Raw genomic sequence first — 21,916 nt, 5'->3', positions numbered from 1 at the left:
GCTACAGGACTGTAGTTATTTAGGCAGGTTACCTTGTTGTTCTTGGGCACAGGGACTATGGTGGTCTGCTTGAAACATGTTGGTATTGCAGACTCGGTCAGGGACAGGTTGAAAATGTCAGTGAAGACACTTGCCAGTTGGTCAGCGCATGCTCGGAGTACACATTCTGATAATCCGTCTGAACCTGTGGCCTTGTGAATGTTGACCTGTTTAAAGGTCTTACTCACATCGGCTACAGAGAGCATGATCACACAGTCATCTGGAACAGCTGATGCTCTCATTCATGCTTCAGTGTTGCTTGCCTCGAAGCGAGCATAGAAGTTATTTAGCTCGTCTGGTAGGCTCGTGACACTGGGCAGCTCGCGGCTGTGCTCCCCTTTGTAGTCCGTAATGGTCCCACTAAGCGCAAACCAGATAGGATGGCCTATTGCTGCAGAATGCTGTGGTAGCCATGCTGGTTTAGTGTGCCTTGAATTCTAAATAAATCACCCACAGTGTCACCAGCAAAGCACCCCCACACCATCACACCCCTTCCTCCGTTCTTCATGTTGGGAACCACGCGTGCAGAGATCATCCGTTCACCTACTCTGCGTCTCACAAAGACACGGCGGTTGGAACCAAAAATCTCAAATTTGGACTCATCAGACTAAAGGACAGATTTCCACCGATCTAATGTCCATTGCTCGTGTTTCTTGGCACAAGCAAGTCTTTTCTTATTATTGTTGTCCTTTAGTAGTGGTTTATTTGCAGCAATTCGACCATGAAGACCTGATCCATGCAGTCTCCTCTGAACAGTTGATGTTGAGATGTGTCTGTTACTTGAACTCTGTGAAGTGTTTCTTCGGGCTGCAATCTGAGGTGCAGTTAACATATCTTCTGCAGCAGAGGTAACTCTGGGTCTTTATTTCCTGTGGAGGTCCTCATGAGAGCCAGTTTCATCATAGCGCTTGATGGTTTTTGCGACTGCACTTGAAGAAACGTTAAAACTTCTTGACATTTTCCGTATTGACTAACCTTCATGTCTTCAAGTAATGATGGACCGTCGTTTCTCTTTGCTAATTTGAGCTGTTCTTGCCATAATATGGACTTGGTCTTTTACCAAATAGGGCTATCTTCTGTATACCACCCCTACCTTGTCACAACACAATTGATTGGCTCAAAAGCAATAAGAAGGAAAGCACACCTGTTAATTGAAATGCATTCCAGCTGACTACCTCATGAATCTGGTTGAGAGTGTCACGACTTCCGCCGAAGTCGGTTCCTCTCCTTGTTCGTGCGGCGTTCGGCGGTCGACGTCACCGTTTTTCTAGCCATCGCCGATCCACCTTTCATTTTTCCATTTGTCTTGTCTTGTTTTCCTACACACCTGGTTTCAATTCCCTCAGTATTAGACGTGTATATAACCCTTTGTTCCCCCCCCCCATGTCTGTGTGTGGATTATTATTATTTTTTGTGTGTATGTGCACGCTAGACTGGTTTGCGCTGGGTTATGTCAACCCATATTGTGTTTAGTGTTCTTAGTGCCGTGTGTTTTGTTCGCCGAAATAAAAGGCTCCTTTGGCTGCCCAACTTCTGCTCTCCTGCCCCTGACTCCCTAACAGCCAGTTACGCATACCTAACAGAGAGAGTGCCAAGAGTGTGCGAAGCTGTCATCAAGGAAAAGGGTGGCTACTTTGAAGAATCTCAAATATAGAATATATATTTGTTTAACACTTTTTTGGTTACTGCATGATTCCATATGTGTTATTTCATAGTTTTGATATCTTCACTGTTATTCTACAATATAGAAAATAGTAAAAATAAAGAAAAACCCTCAAATGAGTTGCTGTCCAAACTTTGACTGGTACTGTATGTATTTGAAACAAATACCATGCAAAAGATTTAGTACTGAGATTCCCTGTCAGCACATCAATGACACGAATTACAAAAGTTTTCAGCGCCCCAGTTGAGAAAGAGAATAGTGCCGTCAAATGCATAGCAAGTATCGGGATTATAATGGCTTCTTTAGTCTGTGTCAAACACTACTTGAACTCCTCCGGTCGCCAACAGAAGCCTATAATATTATAAGTATCATACAGAGACAATATGACTAATATGATGAACACAGAAGGAGATTATATGTGGGGTTCCACCCTGCATTCATGTTGTGACTGCGCAAAGCCCCGCTCCCTGGTCAACACACATCTGGCATATGGTGTGCTGTTACCCGATCACTACAATATCTCATGCCCGCTTTTCATATCGCAGACAAAGATATCCTGTGTCAGCCAGAGGTGCCCCAGTTTAATAGCTGGGGATCTTCTCTTCCCACGTCACTCCCTTTTTCTCTGTTCCACTCTCTCTGTCTATCTTCAAAGCAACATTTCTGAGGATTTCCAACAGTTGTGGAACAATGGGAACATGTTGTTGTTCGTAATAGAAAGAATGATCCGATTTCAAATCCTCTTTCTTTGCTTGCTTTCGCTATTAAGTTACAAATAAGTGAAGACAGATTGACTTCCCCTTTCAAAATGAATGTTGATTAAGTATAAAACACGTCTAACCGTGTTAAAATCAGACTGCCACGTTTCCGTAACTTCCTGCTGTTAAATCCTAGATAGCTTGACAACTATCTAGATGGAAGTGTGCCATCTCAATAGATAGCAACACAATACTCCTATTTAAAGTGTCTCAAAGGTGGGGGATCAACACATGCAGCCAGGACAAAGAAATAACAGCCAACAACCGCAATGTAGTGGTTCTTTGCTGACCCGTGCTGCATGTGTTTGAGAAGAGAAAGAGTGAACAATAGCTCTTCTATGTGGGTTGGTTGAATGTTCCCCACATGCAGGGTCTCGGGGTGACATATTTTTGGGGGTGTTCATTCATTAGGGAAAAGATTTATTACCCCCCCCGTCCCCCGTCTCCCCCGTCCCCCAAAAACAGATGTGAAGCAGTCGAGACGCAGACTCTTTTTGGGGGGTGCTGATGCTGCCTTGTCGTTGGGCTGTGTTGCAGGGGCTAACGCCACGTGTTCCTAATTCTGGGCCATTTCCGTGGAAACTTTTATGGATCCCCAGATCGCATTTCTCAGAGCTGCAGAAATATCCCCCTCTGTTGTTCTATGAGGTTTAGGGTGGTGTGAGCCATAGCCCGGGACCCATTTATCTTTAAGGGTGACGTCTAGCCACAACCCTTGTCCTTTAACTTCAGTTTGTAGTCTATTCCTGCAAGAAAGGAAGAGATCCCAGCACGAACACATTCAACTGTAAAACAATGATTTTTGGATTGAATGTGAACTGCTGCAGTCTGTTTGAAGCCCACTGGATTGATTTGATGTATTAAAGATGTTTATTTCCGCACCACTTTATATCCTAGACAAGCCAAGTCAAAACTCATAAACCATTTACTTGTCGAAATCACATATAGCAACTATTGTGTGCTTAAAACGAGTAAGCACTAAGAAAGTGCTTCGAATCGGCAGCTCTGTTTAAGGTCCCTAGCATCCTCAAAGTATCTAGCAGTACTCACTTCAGAAGGAACTACACAGTCACAGCCACTGCAGTGTAACTCTCTCCTATAAAGCTAGTAAGCTGGTGGGGCTCTATTAGTTATTACTGCAGGATCTTACTTTATGACCGCAATTAAGCAGGCCAGACAGTAAAAACATGACTTGTGTTTATTATCTGTCCTGGTGGTGTGGAAGGGAAGGGGTACATATTACACGCCTCTGACTACAGGAGCATAATGGCTTCTAGACCAGTGGTTTATCTGAAGAACTCTGCCTGCTCGGGTTCATTGGGGTTGAGGAACAGAGGGGGTTCGTGTGTATGTGTGTATGTAAGTGCGTGTGCGTGTTTGAGTCACTTGACAAATTCTGATCGCTCCGGAATTTGCCGGCTAACGACCCCTCGGTTATCCCCAGGGTGTATTTGACATCCTTCAGGACTGAGATCCAGGGAGGAAATCAGAGTCTGTCTTTTTAAAGTCAGTAAAGTCAGGGAAAGGTTTTAATCAAACACCATTAAGGAGAGGGAGGCCGTCGATGCTTTGGTGCGTGTTTGGCTCCACGCCAACTCTGCCATTTTACCTCAGGGTTCCGCAGAATTTAGGTTCCCCCTTAAAACAACAACTCAAAGTCATATTTACTTCTAGTCCAGACCTTGACTGCTCTCAAAAGTCGCTCCAGATAAGTAAAAGTAACATGTAAAGGCAAAAAGCAGATACATGTTTTGAATAGAAATTCGGTATTTGGGAGTGAGTACACGGTACAAATGAAAGTAAACAAGAGTTCTGACAGCCAAAGAGTCTTGAGCGTCAACAGAAATGTGTGTGTTACAGAAATGTGTATTTTCTACAAACCCTCTGAGAGGAAGAGCATCAGCAGCCCCTGTGTTAATGCTTAACATCGATGTAGCTGCTGAAAAGCAGGAGCAGAAATATAGTGGCAACGTCACTCTGATGAGAGAGAACATTAAAAGCAGCACAGATACACATTATAGCTGCAAACCCTTAGCATTGGAATAACTTATGAATCATTCATAAGCATCCTGCTGTATGACGTCTTAGTCTGAGAGAAGGGGAGAGAGATTTAGCAAATTTGCATTAAACGAAAGTTGAAATGTCAAACTACTAAGCGTTGCTTTATTGGCGAGGACTTGCCAACCCTTTTCCTGTGTGCGAAGGAAAGAGCTGGAACGCGTATGCTAATTGATTGTCTGATGGGCTATTAATTCAAATCAGAGCTCGCACCGGATAAATAAAAATAACTTTCAAAACACGCTAATGATCTGATTTTACTGGCCTGCTCTCCTTGCAAGTTTTCCTCGACGCAGACTCAAGGCACACATGCACACATACACACACACACAGCCTAGTCCCAAGAGTCTCATCAGAACCCTCTCTGAGAGAGAAAGAGTAAAAAGAGAGGGAGCGAGAACGAAGAGAAAAGCAACAGAGGAGGCTAGTTTGCGTAGACGTGTTTCAGCTAATGAAAGACAACACTAATTACACTGCTAGTGTTCATATCCATTACAAAGTTCTACTGATCAGGCATTACACCTTATTCATTAGTCTTGTCTGGTTCCCCTTTTCTCTCATTCTTCTCTTCCCTCCATCTCATTCTCCTCTTTCTGTCTCCCGTCTCTCCCCCTGCTGATGCTTCCTCCTTCTCCCGTTGCGGCATGGAGGTTGAGGATATCCTAATATCGGTATACCAATCCTGTTTATTATACAGTACATGCGGTAGATATGTTGTACTTGTTTGGCTAGCCACTCATTGACTGTGCAGACAGACAGACATGCATTTGTCGCTGTCAATGACAGCTCTGATGCATGTCAACGCATAGTCCTACATTTCTACTCAGGATCAATGAATTACCATGATTAGATGCAAGAGGAATATATTTGAATCTCAGTAGAGCACTCAGCTGTTGGATTGCTACAGATGGATGGCTACCGATGCAGATGGATTTCTACAGATGTCTAACACAGTCTACCGTCCCCTTCTCTCTCCCAGGCCTCTTCAGGCCTCTCTCTCCTCCTGCTGAGGGATAAGTGACACACTCTCTCTCCGTGGTGTCCAGATGCTGATCCATCATTGTTAATGCCAGGCCAGGGACTATGGTAATAAGTGACTCTCCCCCTACCCCAGTCCCCCTCCCAACACACACACTGACTTTTGTGACGGCTCGGGTCCTTTGTCAGGCCGCTGCTGACCCCCTGACCCCTCGGCCCTCCTCCTATGGGAACAGGAGGAGAGGAGACAACAGGGGATCTAGCACATAGTCACACACACACACATACAGACATAAGCACACACACATATGCGCACATACAGGCATATGAGCACACACAGGCATACGCACACACACATGCACACACGCACCACACACCGGTACAGAAAGTTCACTCACACACACAGACATTCACACACACCGACTCACTCACTTATGGACACACACACACACACACACACACACACACACACACACACACACACACACACACACACACACACACACACACACACACACACACACACACACACACACACACACACAAAAACTGACACAGAGGATTACACTCACACACACAGACACACTTTCACACAAAGACACTTGTATGCTGACACACTCACTCATCTCGTTCTTTCTCCCTCTTCTTTTCTTTCTTTCTGTCGTTTTTTTATTTGTGGGGGGTAAGATCCTTCCAAGTCATTAGTAAGCAGAGTGTGTTGAGCAGGAGATTAAGAGAGACTCTTTTTAATTAAAAGCTAGAGAAAGAGAGACGGGGCGAGATAGCAGACAGACAGAGAGAGAAAAGAGGGAGAGAAAGAGACAGAGACATACCATTAAACTAATTTAACTCCAGGCTCAGTCAACTGAATACCCCTCACACAACTGAACTTATCCTTCAATCAGTCTAAGTCAATCTGTCTATCTTCTTATTGTTGATGTCTGTGAGAAAGAAAATCCTGTGCAACAACATTACATTCCCAACTGATGAACATTTGAAGAGGCCTCAGAGCCAAGATTACACATGAACTCTCTCCGTCAACGACAAACCTGGCATGTTCTCTCCCGCTGCTATCAACATTTGTTTTTTAGCGGAGAAGGCTGAACATGTGGCCTTGATTTTTTTTAAACTCTAGATAGCCACATTCCTAAATGGAACACGAGTGTTTCACATCTTCGAGTTAGAGAACGCTTTAAGAAAATGAATCGGCGGTATTATAGTCTATATTCCTCTTGGATTCACTCCGAGTGGAACATTGCAGGAGATGATCAGAACTTCTGGAGAGGAAAAGAAAAAAGGAGGATCGGACTTAAAGAAAGAAGGGTGTTGCCGTAGAGCATATTTTGAATCACACTACTTTTCATCAAACCGCCATCAAAACAACCAGCACAACACTGACCACCTTTCTACCTTTCTGTTCTTCCTGTTTTTGTATCTTTGTATCTTTAAAAAAAAAGTTAGTGTGCATCACTTTGTCTGGGTTGGAAATGACCATCCGGAATTCTGTTTTTACAAGGGTTAGCTAATGAGATGGATATTTTAGAGGGAATTTTAGCTTGGTTTCCTTAGCATTGTGAGATTAACGACAAGGGTTCATTTGTAGGGTAATTACAGTGCCTTCATAAAGTATTCGTAACCCTTGACTTATTACCACATTTTGTTGTGTTACAGCCAGAATTCAAAATGGAATAAATCGATTTTTTTCTCTCAACCGTCTACACACAATACCGCATAATGACAATGTGAAAACATGTATATAGAAATGTTAACACATTTATTGAAAATTAAATATGGAAATATAAAATGTACATACGTATTCACACCCCTGAATGAATGCATGTTAGAATCACCTTTGGCACTGATTACAGCTCTGAGCTTTGCACACTTTGGATTGTACAATATTTGTACATTATTTTTAAATTCTTCAAGCTCTGAAGTCTTGCCAAAGATTTTCAAGCCGATTTAAGTCAAAACTGTACTGTAACTAGGCCACTCAGGAACATTCAATGTTGAAAATTGTATTCTGTACATGCTTCCTTCTTTTGACTCTATCATTTAGGTTAGTATTGTGGAGTAACTACAATGTTTTTGATCCTTCCATGCAACTTATTATGTGACTTGTTAAGCTAATTTGTACTCCTGAACATATTTAGGCTTGCCATAACAAAGGGGTTGACTATTATGGGGTATTGTGTGTAGGCCAGTGACACAACATCTCAATTTTATACATTTCAAAATCAGGCTGTAACACAATGAAAAAGTCAGGGGTGTAAATACTTTCTAAGTCTTATTGGTCTCTATTTGTGCGAAATCATACAGACCTGTCTACTGCATCATTGGAAAGATAAGATCATCTACCATGATGAGATAGCATGCTTGTGAGTAACCTTTGTTCAACTCTAATCATTTAATTTTCTCTGTTGTAGAGAGAGCAAGAGCGAGAGAGAGAGCGAGAGAGCGAGAGAGCGAGAGAGCGAGAGAGAGAGAGAGAGAGAGAGAGAGAGAGAGAGAGAGAGAGAGAGCGCGAGAGAGCGAGGAGAGAGAAGAAGAGAGAGAGAAGAGAGAGAGAGAGAGAGAGAGAGAGAGAGAGAGAGAGAGAGAGAGAGAGAGAGGTCCTATATCCACACACACAGGTCTAGTAGTAGTAATAAATGATGTCCTCTCACATTTCCTTGGTGTGGTGTGGTGTACTCTGATGAGAAATGGGTTGAAGAAACAGTAGGATAGGAGAGTTGGATCTTATCTGGGTAGACTGAAGTTGGTCAAGATCTGGACTGGAGAGGATGTTCTGTAAAGGACAGAGCCCAGTTACTGTCTACCCATTGTCTTACTGAAGTACAGGCGCTATGCAGTTTGTTTTCATTTGGACCTTTCTTACTTCATGCAAATGGATTGTGAGTGGGAGTAATATTATGACAAAGCATCTGATGTTATTGAAGCTGCACATATAATCCTCTTTGCCTGTGTATTACAATAGCTCTGAAAAGATGAGACAACAAGATGAGATGTCAACAACAGACAGGATAGCGTGATGTTAAAAGAAACATAGATTGGTAGTGACGCTGTACAAAGCAATGGTAACTGTAGAGCTGAAACCTCTTTAAGCCTTCCGCATGCTTCGGTTCGGCTGGCGCCTAGCAGAACCTGGCTATGCAAACCAAACGAGTGTGCTCATATACAGTGCTCCTTTAAAAGACCTTCGCTTGAAATACGAGAAGAAACAGCAATAGTACTGTTTGTGCATTTTGAGATGCTGTAGCAAGTATACACTTCCTCAAAATAGTCCAAATTAATCTGAGATAACTCAAGAAATCTGTCTTCAATTTTTATGTTTTTGTTTAGATCTTAGTCACGCAATTTCACATCTAACTAAGATGGTTGGTGCAGTATTTCTTAGTCACGGGGTAAGTTGAAATAAAATAAAATGGAAAGGGTTCAGCATTGCCCTGTAGCAGACAACTTCACACAGCAGCCAGAGTGAGAGTGAGGGAGAGAGGAGGGGGAGCAAAGAGAGAGGGAGGGGAAAAGAGAGGGAGAAAGAGCAAGACAGCAGTAAGAGAGATATGGATAGAGGAAGTTGAAAGAGAGGAGAGAGAAAGAGAGAAGAGAGAGGAGAGAGAAAAAGAGCAGCGAGGGAGAGAGAAAGAGTGCAGAGAGGGAGACAGAGAAAAGGAGATCAGGGGTCTGAAGTTCTGATCAGTAATTAGTGTGCAGTCTCTCTCTCTTTATCTAGCCGAGCAGCGCTAGTCAGCTAATCAGCTCAGCAATCAGCCTATGTGTGTTAGCACTACAATTCATTCCACTCCATTTGCCCCTCGCTCCCCAACCCTCCTTTTACATTCTGTCACTCCTTCTTCTCCCTCCTTTCTTGGAAGGAGACACCCCGTGAACAGGCTGTCGGCTTGGCGCTCACAGAAAGGGGGTTATATTTCAAGGCGACCAACACCACCCAGTAAAGGGAGGGGGGGCTTACACACCATATACGCACACACACCACCCCCACCATCTAAGCACTTAACCCGACTCCCCCCCACCTCTTCTCTTTTTCCTTCACTTGTAAAAATAAATCAATCTCAATCTGTAGCTCTAAGGCTCTCTGGCTCTTCTCTTTCTTTCTCTCATTCCCTCTCTTTCTCTCTCCTCTTTCACACAAACAAACTTCGGGGAGCTAGCTGTTCAAACAACATTTTGTTCCATTACTCTGTGTGTATGTAGAAAAGTTTCAGTTCCATTACTCAGAATAAAGGAATGGTGTTTGAGAATTTCCCGTCTACCCTCCCTCCCTCCCCCCTCCCTCTCTCTCTCTCTCTCTCGCTCTGTCCTCCCCTCCAGATTGACGGTCAGAGAAGATGCAGCAAGGCTAACAGTGAGTAAGCCAAATGATTATTCACAGGCAGAGGCTCCCCTCCCCCCCCCCCCCCCCTCTCTCTCCTTATTTCTCTCCTGGGCTGGGTTGTGGTCCCAGGCCTGGCCTGCCATATGTCTGGTGGTAGAGCAGGCTGGCTGGGGCGTGATATGAGGTTTCACCCGGGAACAAAGGCAGGCCTGGTGCTCAATGATGTCTATGAATGTATGGGGTCACATTGACAGAGCTGGGGACAGGGGAGGAGGTAGGGGGGAGGCAGGAGGAGGTAGGTCAGTGTGTTGTCCCGATTTGGGGAGTGGGGGATTCTACGTCAGCCTCAGGGATGACAAGGTGGATGACCCCCCCCTGTCCCTTCACCCCTACCTCTCACTGCCCCCCCTCTCTCTCTCTTACACACACGCCTTTACTGACTCTGTTTCTTCCATTCTCATTATTTTCTCTCTATTCACATGGCTGTCTCCTTTTGTCCTAAGAAAGTTAAGTCCAAAAGTTGTGCGCAGGGTGATAGAGGGAGGTGGCAATTGCAATGTGTGCATGTGTGGGCAAGGTTGGCTAGGTTACTATCCAAATGCAATCCGTTACAGTTGCTAGTTACCAGTCCAAAACTGTAATCAGTAATGTAAGGTTTAGATTAGCCAAACTCAGTAACGTAATCTGATTACTTTCAGTCACTTTTGGATTACTTTCCCTTTAAGAGGTATTATAAGAAGACAGAAAGGATCCATCAAACACATTTCGTGTTTCATCATAGTGGTATCTGACCTGTGGTCAGACTCAATCAGGTGGAGACTTAAACATGCACCTTTATTCAATGCTGAATTGAATGTCATTTATTTTTTTCAGCAAACATCCTTTCTGAATTTAAAAGTAATCTTCTAGTTTGTTTGTGTGTGTGTGTGTGTGTGTGTGTGTGTGTGTGTGTGTGTGTGTGTGTGTGTGTGTGTGTGTGAACATGTGAATGTGTGTGGCTGTTGCAGTGGGACAGAGGGGCACAAAGAAGCACTGTAGAGTCCACCAGCTGGACAGATGATTTAAAGCTATTTAATAGTGTATGGAGACACAGTTAAAGCACACACACAAACACGCACACAAACACACACGCACACACACACACACACACGCTCAAACGCACACATATGACACAGGCCATTTCTCCTAACCTTTGAGTTTGAGCTGACCAGATTATTATCCCATGGCCAAGCTTCTCTTTATAAAGTTACTGATGTCCACCTCTCCTGTGTCTGTCTCCATCAGTTAGGAACGACATCACGTAGACCCTATAAACCCAAGCAGGGGTCCCAGGCTATTTACCTGCCCACTTTTTATGACTTCAGACAGAGAGTTATTTGTCCTTTATGAGTTTCCACTGTTCTCTCTGTCTGGTTAGAGTCTGAACGGGAATTATCCATGCAATAAGATGTGTTTGCCTTATGAAAAGCATGGAAAGCTCTTCATAAACAGCGCACACAGTGCCTCTAGAAAGTCAAATCAAATCAAACCTTATTCATCACCTGCGCCGAATACAATATGTGTAGACCTCACCGTGAAATGCTTACTTGCAAGCCCTTAACCAACAGTGCAGTTCAAGAAAGAGTTAAGAAAATATGACCAAATTAACTAAAGTAAAAAAGAAGTAACACAATATAATAACAATAACGAGGGATTACCGGTACCGAGTCAATGAGCGGGGGGTACAGGTTAGTCGAGGTAATTTGTACATGTAGGTGAAGTGACTATGCATAGATAATAAACAGTGAGTAGCAGCAGTGTAAAAAACTAATGGAGGGGTGGACAATGTAAATAATCCGGTGGCCATTTGATTAATTGTTCAGCAGTCTTATGTCTTGGGGATAGAAACTGTTAAGGAGCCTTTTGGTTCTAGACTTGGCGCTCCGGTACCGCTTGCCGTGCGTTAGCAGAGAAAACAGTCTATGACTTGGGTGACTAGAGTCTTTGACAATTTTGGGGGTTTTCCTCTGACACTGCCTAGTATATAGGTCTTGGATGGCAGGAAGCTTGGCCCCAGTGGTGTACTGGGATGTACGCATTACCCTCTGTAGCACCTTACAGTCAGATGCCGAGCAGTTACCATACCAGCCGGTGATGCAACCGGTCAGGATGCTCTCGATGGTGCAGCTGTAGAACTTTTTGAGGATCTGGGGACGCATGCCGAATCTTGTCGTGCCCTCTTCAGGACTGTCTTGGTGTGTGTGGACCATGATAGTTCGTTGGTGATGTGGACACCAAGGAACTTGAAACTCTCGACCCGCTCCACTACAGCCCCGTCGATGTTAATGAGGGCCTGTTTGGCCCGCCTTTTCCTGTAGTCCATGATCAGATCCTTTGTCTTGCTCACATTGAGGGAGAAGTTGTTGTCCTGGCACCACACTGCCAGGCCTCTGACCTCCTCCCTATAGGCTGTCTCATCGTTGTCGGTGATCAGGCCTACCACTGTTGTGTCGTCGCCATCTTAATGATGGTTTTGGAGTCGTGTTTGGCCACGCAGTCATGGGTGAACAGGGAGTACCCGAGGGGACTAAGCACACACCCCTGAGGGGCCACAGTGTTGAGGATCAGCGTAGCAGACATGTTGTTGCCTACTCTTACCACCTGGGGGCGGCCCGTTAGGAAGTCCAGGATCCGGTTGCAGAGGGAGGTGATTAGTCCCAGTGTCCTTAGCTTAGTGATGAGCTTTGTGGTGTTGAACGCTGAACTGTAGTCAATGAACAGCATTCTCACATGGGTGTTCCTTTTATCCAGGTGTGAAAAGGCAGTGTGGAGTATGATTGAGATTGTGTCATCTGTGGATCTGTTGGGGCGGTATGCGAATTGGAGTGGGTCTAGGGTATTCGGGAGGATGCTGTTGATGTGAGCCATGACCAGCCTTTCAAAGCACTTCATGGCTACAGACATGAGTGCTATGGGGCGGTAATAATTTAGGCAGGTTACCTTCGCTTCCTTGGGCACAGGAACTATGGTGGTCTGCTTGAAACATGTAGGTATTACAGACTTGGTCAGGGAGAGGTTGAAAATGTCAGTGGAGACACTTACCAGTTAGTCCGCGCATGCTTTGAGTACACGTCCTGGTAATCCGTCTGGCCCCGCGGCTTTGTGAATGTTGACCTGTTTAAAGGTCTTGCTCACATCAGCTACCGAGAGCGTTATCACACAGTCGTCCAGAACCACTGGTGCTCTCATGCATGCTTCAGTGTTGCTTGTGTTGAATCGAACATAACATTTATTTAGCTCGTCTGGTAGCCTCGCGTCATTGGGCAGCTTGCGGCTGGGTTTCCCTTTGTAGTCGGTAATAGTTTTCAAGCCCTCCCACATCCGACGAGCATCAGAGCCGGTGTAGTAGGATTCAATCTTAATCCTGTATTGCTTGTTTGATCGTTCATCTGAGGACATAGCGAGATTACTTATAAGCGTCCGGATTAGTGACCCACTCCTTGGAAGCGGCACCTCTAGCCTTTAGCTTGATACGGATGTTGCATGTAATCCATGGCTTCTGATTGGGATATGTACGTACGGTCACTGTCCACATCACTTATTGAAGAAGCCGATGACTGAGGCTGTATACTCCTCAATGCCATTTGATGAATACCGTAACATATTCCAGTCTGTGCTAGCAAAACCGTCCTGTAGCGTAGCATCCGTGTCATCTGACCACTTCCGTTTTAAGCGAGTCACTGGTACTTCCTGCTTTAGTTTTTGCTTGTAAGCAGGAATTAGGAGGACAGAATTATGGTCCGATTTGCCAAATGGAGGGCGGGGGAGAGCTTTGCATGCGTCTCTGTGTGTCACGCCCTTACCACAGTTTGCTTTGTATGTTTTATGTTTTGTTTGGTCAGGGTGTGATCTGAGTGGGCATTCTATGTTGTATGTCTGGTTTGTCTATTTCTATGTGTTTGGCCTGATATGGTTCTCAATCAGAGACAGGTGTTTTGCGTTGCCTCTGATTGGGAACCATATTTAGGTAGCCTGTTTTGTATTGTGGGTTGTGGGTGATTGTCTATGTGTAGTGTTTAGTGTCAGCACTATTTGTTATGAAGCTTCACGGTCGTCGTTTATTGTTTTTGTATTAGTTTTGCTAAGTGTTCTCTTTCTATTAAAAACAAGATGAACACATACCACGCTGCATATTGGTCCTCCGATCCTTCAAACTTTCCCTCTTCAAACGAGGAGGAGGAAGACAGCCGTGACAGAATAACCCACCAACCAAGGACAAGCAGCGTGGTATCGGGCAGCAGCGATCGCAGGACTCCTGGACCTGGGAGGAGATTCTGGATGGGAAAGGACCCTGGGTACAGGCTGGGGAATATCGCCGCCCCAAAGCAGAGCTGGAGGCAGCGAAAGCTGAGCGGCGGCGATATGAGGAGGCAGCAAGGCAGCGCGACAGGTACGAGAGGCAGCCCCCAAATWTTTTGYGGGGGWGGCACACGGGGAGTGTGGCTAAGCCAGGTAGCAGACCTGAGCTCACTCCRCYTGCTTATTATAAGCAGCGCGTTACTGGTCAGGCACKGTGTTATGCGGTTAAGCGCACGGTGRCYCCAGTACGTGCCCATAGCCCGGTGCGCTATAGGGCAGCCCCCCGAAAGTGTCATGTGAGTGTGGGCATCCAGCCAGGGCGTATTGTGCCTGCTCAGCGTGTCTGGTCTCCGGTACGCCGTTTCGGTCCAGGGTATCCTGCGCCGGCTCTGCGTGCTGTGTCTCCGGGGTGCTGGGAGGGTGCAGTGCGTCCTATGCCTGCGCTCCGCTCGTGCCGGGCAAATGTGGGAGTGGAGCCTAAGGGAGAGGTGCGCGTAGTAGGCACTAGATCTCCAGTGCTCACCCACAGCCCGGTTCAACCTGTGCCTGCACTCTGGAGGGTCCGGACTAGAGTAGTTATCCAGCCTGGGAGAGTGGTGCCAAGACTGTGCACCAGAGCTCCAGTGCTCCCCCACAGCCCGGTCCTTCAGGTGCCTCCTCCTAACACCAAGCCTCCTGTAGGTCTCCCCAGCCTGGTGGGTCCTGTGGCAGCCCCACGCCGCAGGCTGTCTCTCCGTCTCCTCCCTACAGGTGTGCCCGTCTGTCCAGCCCCGTCTGAGCTGCCCGTCTGCCCAGCGCCGTCTGAGCTGCCCGTCTGCCCAGCACCATCTGAGCTGCCCGACTGCCCAGCTCCCTCTGAGCCGCCCGTCTGTCCTGAGCCGCTAGAGCCGTCCGTCAGTCAGGAGCCGCCAAAGCCGCCCGTCAGTCAGGAGCCGCCAGAGCCGTTCCGTTCATCAGGAGCCGCCAGAGCCGTCCGTCAGTCAGGAGCCGCCAGAGCCGCGCGCCAGTCAGGAGCCGCCAGAGCCGCCCGCAGTCAGGAGCCGCCAGAGCCGCCCGCCAGTCAGGAAGCCGCCAGAGCCGCCCGCCAGTCAGGAGCTGCCCCTCAGTCCGGAGCTGCCCCTCAGTCCGGAGCTGCCCTCAGTTCGGAGCTGCCCTCAGTCCAGTGGCGCCCTCTAGGATGGTCTTCAGTCCGGGACCCACTGCAAGGATCCCCGCTCCAGTGGCGCCACCAAAGCGGGTTATGACTATGGTGGAGTGGGGTCCACGTCCCGCGCCGGAGCCGCCACCCGGACAGATGCCCACCCAGACCCTCCCCATTGGTTTAGGTTTGCGGCGGAGTCCGCACCTTGAGGGGGGGGGGGTACTGTCAACGCCCTGACCATAGTTTGCTTTGTATGTTTTATGTTTTGTTTGGTCAGGGTGTGATCTGAGTGGGCATTCTATGTTGAATGTCTGGTTTGTCTATTTCTATGTGTTTGGCCTGATATGGTTCTCAATCAGAGACAGGTGTTTTGCGTTGTCTCTGATTGGGAACCATATTTAGGTAGCCTGTTTTGTATTGTGGGTTGTGGGTGATTGTCTATGTGTAGTGTTTAGTGTTAGCACTATTTGTTATGAAGCTTCACGGTCGTCGTTTATTGTTTTTGTATTAGTTTCGCTAAGTGTTCTCTTTCTATTAAAAACAAGATGAACACATACCACGCTGCATATTGGTCCTCGGATCCTTCAAACTTTTCCTCCTCAGACGAGGAGGAGGAAGACAGCCGTGACACTGTGTGTGGAGTAAAGGTGGTCTAGAGATTTTTCCCTGGTTGCACATGTGACATGCTATTAAAAATGAGGTAAAACGGCTTTAAGTTCCCCTGCATTAAAGTCCCCGGCCACTAGGAGCGCCGCTTCTGGATGAGCGTTTTCTTGTTTGCTTATGGCCTTATACAACTGGTTGAGTGCGGTCTTCGTGCCAGCATCAGTTTGTGGTTTTAATTAGACGGCGACGAATAATATAGATGAGAACTCTCTTGGTAGATACTGTGGTCTACAGCTTAGCATAAGGTACTCTACCTCAGGCGAGCAATACCCCGAGACTTCTTAAAATATTTGACATCGCGCACCAGCTGTTATTGACAAATAGACACATACCCCTGCCCCTCGTCTTACCAGACGTAGCTTCTCTGTCGTGCCGGCGCATGGAAAATCCCGCCAGCTCTATATTATCCATGTCGTCGTTCAACCACGACTCGGTGAAACATAAGATATTTCAGTTTTTAATGTCCCGTTGGTAGTATTCACACCCCTTGACTTTTTCCACAATTTGTTGTGTTACAAAGTTGAATTCAAATCGATTTAATTGTACTTTTTTTTCAACAATCTACACAAAATACTCTGTAATGTCAAAGTGGAAGAAAAATTAAATTGTAACATTTGTTAAAGAATATATGAAGTAATAAAACACTAATATGTAATAAAACACTAACATATCTTGATTAGATAAGTAGTAACCTCCCTGAGCCAATACATGTTAGATTCACCTTGGGAAGTGATTACAGCTGTGTCTTTCTGGTTAAGTCTCTATGAGCTTTGCACACCTGGATTGTAACAATTTTACACATCGCTTCTTTTAAACATTCTTCAATCTCTGTCAAGTTGGTTGTTGATCATTGCTGGAGAGCCATTTTCAAGTCTTGCAATAGATTTTCAAGACGATTTACGTCAAAACTCTAACTAGGCCACTCAGGAACATTCAATGTTGATAAAAAACTGTGTTTTAGTTTATTGTCCTGCTGAAAGGTGAATTTGTCCCCCTTTTTCTAGGATTTTGCCTGTACTTAGCTCTATTCCGTTTATTTTTATCCTAGAAAACATACCCATAACATGATGCAGCCAGTGATGTGATATGTTGGATTTGCTCCAAACATAACACTTTGTATTCAGGATGTAAAATATATTTCTTTACCACATTTTTGGTAGTTTTACTTTAGTACCTTATTGCCAACAGGATGCATATTTTTATTCTGTACATGCTTCCTTCTTTTCACTCTGTCAATTAGGTTAGTATTGTGGAGTAACTACAATGCTGTTGATCCTTAGTTTTCTCCTACCACAGCCAATAAACTCTGTAACTGTTTAAAAGTCACCATTGGCCTCATGGTGAAATCCCTGAGCGGTTTCCTTCCGCTCCGGCAACCGAGTTAAGAAGGAAGCCTGTATCTTTGTTGTGACTGGGTGTATTGACACACCATCCAAAGTGTAATTAATAACTTCATTCAATGTGTGCTTTTTTATTTTGACCCATCTACCAAAAGGTGCCCTTCTTTGAGAGGTATTGGAAAACTTCCCTGGTCTTTGTGATTGAATCTGTGTTTGAAATTCATTGCTCGACTGAGGGACCTCACAGATAATTCAATGTGTGGAGAGGTGTGAAGATTTACTATCGTTAAAGTTTTTATTTCAGTGTAGGTAGTAAGCTTCCCACGGTTTGACTTGAGAGCAGCCGTAAGGAGAAAATGTTATTTAGTCATTAAAAAAGGTAGTCATTCAAAAATGATGTTAAACACTATTATTGCACACAGAGTGAGTCCATGCAACTTATTATGTGACTTGTTAAGCACATTTGTTGTCCTGAACTTATTTAAGCTTGCCATAACAAAAGGGTTGAATACTTACTGACTCAAGATATTTCAGCTTTTCATTTTTAATTAGTTTACATTTCAAAAAACACAATTCCACTTTGACATTATTGGGTATTGTGTGTTGGCCAGTGACAATACATCTCAATGTCATGCATTTTAAATTAAGGCTGTAACACAACAAAATGTGGAACAACGCAAGGGGTGTGAATACGTTCTGAAGGCACTGTATCAATGGCCAATGACTTCATTCAGTTTGTTTAAGTTAGACTAGATGATAGTTAGACTAGATGATAATTAGACTAGATGATAGTTAGACTAGATGATAATTAGACTAGATGATAGTTAGACTAGATGATAATTAGACTAGATGATTGTTAGACTAGATGGTCAAGCAAGACATATAGACTATGATCTAAACAGCTACCTTCTTTCTTATGTCTTATTTAAAGTACTGAACAAGCCTTACTGTAAGTTCTACTGTAAGCCCTACTGTAAGTCCTACTGTAAGCCCTACTATAAGTTCTACTGAAAGCCCTACTGTAAGCCCTACTGTAAGTCCTACTGTAAGCCCTACTATAAGTTCTACTGAAAGCCCTACTGTAAGCCCTACTGTAAGCACTACTGTAAGCCCTGCTGTGAATCCTACTGTAAGCACTACTGTAATAGCTTGTTATTTGCTTTTACATACCTATTAACTTTTCTCTGTCTTTGGATTCTTTGTCTGAGTTTTAATGTGGAGACACATCTGGATAGAGTTGGAGAGACAGAGAGAGAAAGAAGTGTTGATTTAACTGAAGCAGCAGAGTTCCTTTGTGAGAGTCTGTTGGAGCTGGATTTGGTTTATTGGGACTGGGAACGGGGGTGGAACAGAGGGGTGGCAATGTTTGAGAATATTTCCTTTGGAAACTGTTGAAGCCGAGCGCTGTCTTGAAGCCACAGCAGCAGTCGCCCCCCTCTCTCTTCTCTATGCATACCTCGCTCCCTCTCTCTTGTGGAGAGCTGGGCAGAAGCAAAACAATGAGCCCTTTTATCCTCCACCCCTAGCTTTCTCTCTCTCTCATCCCCTCTCACATCTGTTTACATGGTCTCTACTCACCACTCCCCCCCCCCCCCCCCCCCCCCCCCCCCCCCCCCCCCCCCCCCCCCGCCCCCCCCCCCCCCCCCCCCCCCCCCCCCCCCCCCCCCCCCCCCCCCCCCCCCCCCCCCCCCCCCCCCCCCCCCCCCCCCCCCCCCCCCCCCCCCCCCCCCCCCCCCCCCCCCCCCCCCCCCCCCATCCCCCTCTGTCCCCCTTCCCAACCCAAAGACTGAGGAAGGTCCAGCTCTCTCCGTTTGTGTTACTCCTCAAAGACTCTGTAGTGGCTAAACACATCCACAGATACAAACTGCAACCGCCACATCCCTCTATTCCCTATGCCACTGGACACACATACATACGATAGAACACACACTAGAACCTCCATTTCAACAGTTGTGGTCTCTGGCTCGGGAACAATTCTCTTCCCACACTAAAGTGAACTTCCTTGACACATGTAAGACAAGATCACTTTATTGTTCAAAACCACAAAGATCTTCATTGGAAGTTCCCCTGAATGTTCAGATGTGTAAGAATCAGGATGTTGCGAAAATTAACATCTGTAGTTATTCACTGTCCCACCTCAATGTCTCCTGTCACTGACGTAGGACGGTTAGTTCTGATTGGTCAGCATCATTTAAAGAAATAATGCACCCCAATGCTTCCTCCACCACCACTAACCCACACACACACACACTCCCCTGCACCACTTCTGAGACAGAGCAGAGGAGCTAAATGAAGATGAATGGAGAGCATCTGATAGTAATAGAATAAAGCGGAGGAGAGGAGGAGAGGCAGACTCAGACCTCTTTATCCTTCCTGTAACACAAGTGTTTATATTTCCATTTTAAAACGACTTCAACTCGGGTATTTAAACATGGAAAGTATGTTCAGTTCAACTTCTGAATTGAAATGTAACTGATTGGTTCTGACTCTGCTGGTCTTTGCAACACGCACAGCTTCCATCTGGCTAGTACTGTTCGTGTGTGTGTTTGCGTGCGTGTGTGCGTGCGTGCGTGTGAGAATCTTAATGGTTTCCCGGTCGGTCCTTCATGTCTCAGAACCCAGCACCCTGTTGATTATGGTTTCTCAGTGTGTCCATGTGTGTGCGCCATGAACACTCCTGACATCACTCAAAGCAAATATTTGAATATTAACCGTCACCAAGTTCCAGCTTTGTGGTTTTTAAAGAATCTGCCATTTGAGAATAGCATGGAGCCAGATAGAGTCCTACCGTACCCCTTTCTCTCACTCCATTCCCCCTCCATTCCCCCTCCCTTCACCCCCCATATTTATTTTTCCTTTTCTTTCTGCAAGTCTTTTTGTCTGGAGCTCGGGATACAGCAGTTTCTGCTGAATGTGCCGTAAAACCATGAACTTTATAAACGTGTGTGTGTGTGTGTGTGTTTTTATTGGAAGGCCCGTGTCGAGGTCTGTGGTTTGAAAGAGTCCCTCTAGAACTAGGAGCGAGTGAGAGAGGAAACGAGGGAGAGAAAAGGGAAAGGGAGAGAGAGAGCTTCATGATGAAAGTGATCAAGCTATGGACTCTGTCCCAGACTCTCTCTCAAAATGCACAAAAGCCTGCTGCTTTCTGGGTAATTTCATTATGTGTGTCCTTTTGGTGAAATCTGGTGGTTTGCTAGAAGAACAGCGTAGCTTTGAGGGCTGTGCGTGCATGTGTGTGTGTGCGGTGTGTCTATGCATGCCTGCGTGTGTCTGGGTGTCTGTGCTTGTGTGTGTATAGATGCATTTGTGCTTGCCTGGGTGGGTATGTGGATGCTGTGTGATTAGTTAAGTATGGCTAGGTTTAGCCCGTAAGTCCGTTTGAGATCTATTCTTGCCTGGCTGCAGGGAGGGTTAGGAATGCAGTCACAGTCCTATTTGGGAATTCAGGCAGGATGCTGTTGGGACTCTATTTGGAACCCACCAGTTTGGCTTTCTTTCCACTGTTAAGGAAACAGTCACATTGTACTGTAGGATGAAAAAAAGTGTTGTTTATGAACATCTAGCTACAGATGCGCTCTCTTAATTTAACCAGTTTCTCACAGCAGGAAAATAGTCCTGCAGCGACAGGAAATTTGAATTATTATATGTATTATAATTAATATACATTTTTTGTAGGGGTTGATACATTTTTCATAAGTGAAAATTAAGTCTAAAATGTGTAAGTATTCACCTCCCCCTCTCTTTCCTTCCCATCTCCCCCATCACCTGAGGAGAGGAGAGGAGAAATGAGAGGGATAAGAGATCCAGGCCAGGAGCCAGGGTCAGGGGGAGTCCAGCAGGAGGAAGCCCAGCAGGGCAGCTCTCAGAGCAAGGAGGGTCAGGGAGGGTCAGGGTTTGTCTAGAGGACAGAAGCGACATGATGGGGGCAAGAATCATGAGACCTGGATCAAATCATCTCTCTAGGGAAATTCCACCTGAGCACTATTTAGAAAATTAGTACTGGTGAAACGTTTAGTCTGTTTGAGCATCTATAAATGCATGGTACAGATGTAGGAACTAAATTTGAGCCAGTTTGCAACAGGAAATGTGAATTGTTATGTGGATTATAATTAATGGACATTCTTGTAGAGGATGATAAATGTTTTGAAATCAAGTCTCAAATGTTATTTTTAAACCTCTAATACATTGCAGGAAATGCATTGCAGGAGAATTCTCCTGCAACAGGGTGATCAATTTAAGTGCCTTCATCTGTACTCAACAATCAGCAGCATTCACATTGTATCCTCAGTCTCTAGGCTATGTGAAGCAAATACATGTTTCAGGAAAAACACTGTTCTATTGTGTTTATGATCAAAAGTTGGACTGGGAGTTTGGAAAAATTGGCTCTATGGGAAGAGGTTGTAAAGTTAGGCATAAAATAAACATACCGATTTTCGTATGCTTTAAAAATAGGGTATGGTGTTTCCTTCACTCAGCATTCATGGTTGTTTGTGTTATTTATGTGTGGTGGGGGAGGTATCCTTTTATAGAGGCTCATGGTCACTCAGTTATGCACGTAGTGATGGTCCACACACACACACACACACACACACACACACA

The sequence above is a fragment of the Salvelinus sp. IW2-2015 genome, linkage group LG6.2 (genome assembly GCF_002910315.2).
Source record: "Salvelinus sp. IW2-2015 linkage group LG6.2, ASM291031v2, whole genome shotgun sequence".
Classification (NCBI taxonomy): domain Eukaryota; kingdom Metazoa; phylum Chordata; class Actinopteri; order Salmoniformes; family Salmonidae; genus Salvelinus; species Salvelinus sp. IW2-2015.
The sequence above is the reverse complement of the archived record's forward strand: the minus strand, read 5'-3'. Positions refer to the sequence as shown.